The sequence below is a fragment of the Magnolia sinica genome, chromosome 7, assembly GCF_029962835.1.
Source record: "Magnolia sinica isolate HGM2019 chromosome 7, MsV1, whole genome shotgun sequence".
Taxonomy (NCBI): domain Eukaryota; kingdom Viridiplantae; phylum Streptophyta; class Magnoliopsida; order Magnoliales; family Magnoliaceae; genus Magnolia; species Magnolia sinica.
In genome coordinates this window covers 87,529,590-87,531,005 of record NC_080579.1, presented here as the reverse complement: position 1 = coordinate 87,531,005, position 1,416 = coordinate 87,529,590, and the positions used below count along the sequence as shown (strand labels likewise).

General features: G+C 42.6%; 1 non-coding gene across 1 annotated transcript; it reads left to right on the top strand.

Annotated features, from left to right (window-relative positions):
* Nucleotides 1–619: 619 nt before the first annotated feature.
* LOC131252215 (small nucleolar RNA R71) lies at nt 620–726 on the top strand. Its single transcript, XR_009174247.1, has one exon. It is a non-coding gene; the product is annotated as a small nucleolar RNA R71 (small nucleolar RNA).
* Nucleotides 727–1,416: the final 690 nt, after the last annotated feature.

The following is a 1,416-nucleotide window of genomic DNA, read 5'->3' as shown; positions in this document are numbered from 1 at the left end:
ATCTGTAATTCCCCGCATTGCCTGAGCCAGCTCTTGTATGGGATTTTGAACCGGTTCCTCTTGAGGTTTCACTTGATTTGGATTTTGATTGAAGAAACCTGGAGGAGTCGCCGTTTGTCCATTCCTCCAACTAAAGTTTGGATGATTTTTCCAGCCAGGATTGTATGTATTGGAGTTAGGTCCAGTAAAAGGTCTTTGATAGTTGTTTACGGCATTGGCTTGTTCATTCAACACTCCTCGAAAGGCGGGTATTGTAGGACAGTTTTCAGTTGTGTGAATGTTGCAATCACAGATGCCGCAAACAATTTCATTGACCTTATCCTTCTTTCCTTCCATGGCCTCAACTTTCCTTATGAGCGTAGTCACTTTACACTTGAGATCATCCTCTTCTTTCAAGAGATATAATCCACCTTTCTCCTTTAATTGAGTCGGCCTAAGCGTGGTGTTCGCCATTGGGTAATAGTCCCATGATTGTGTTTTTTCAGCGAGACTATCGAGGTAATCCCATACCTCGTCAACATCTTTGTTGATGAACTCTCCATTACACATTGTCTCGACCATTTGGCGCATGGAAGATGTCAGTCCATCGTAGAAAAAATTTGTAATGCGCCACGTTTCAAATCCGTGTTGTGGGCATGAACTGACCAAATCTTTGAACCTTTCCCAACATTGGAAGAATGTTTCATCTTCCTTTTGGGCAAAGTTCATGATTGCTTTTCTGAGGGTAATCGTTTTATGATGTGAGAAGAATTTTTTTATGAATTCCCTCTGCATGTCGTTCCACGTGCCAATGGATCTAGGACGCAGTGAATGTAACCACGTCTTAGCTTTCTCTTTTAAGGAAAAAGGAAAGAGTTTCAGCCTAATTGTATCCTCAGATACATTAGGAAAACATAATGTAGCTATAATCTCATTGAACTCTTTCAAATGTAAATATGGACTCTCTGATTCAAGTCCATGGAATTTGGGAAGGAGTTGGATAACTCCTGGCTTGATGTCCATTTGTCCTATGTTTTCAGAAAAAATCATGCATGAGGGCGTACTCACTCCCGCCGGTTGTAGATAATCTCGTAAGGTAGGAGGCGGGGGTGCCTGTTGCACCTCATTTTCATCTTGGGTATCCTCCACCCTGGGTGGAAGTAGAGGAGGTTGGTCTTCAGCCATAACTTCACTTAACTCAGGGGATTTCGAGTGGTGTCTAGTCCTGCGATGGATAGTCAACCCCTCAACCAATCCTCCTTCAGTCAAGAGACGTCGAGTGTTGTCACGGGCCCACTTGGGCATGAAACACTCGCAGCCCTCAATCAAATTCAAAGCCTAATCCTAAGAAAGGAAAAGAAAATCTAAAAAGAAAGAGAGGGAGAGTTGGAAAGGAATTACCAAATTAAAGCTCCTAAGTTAAGGACCTGCAAAATA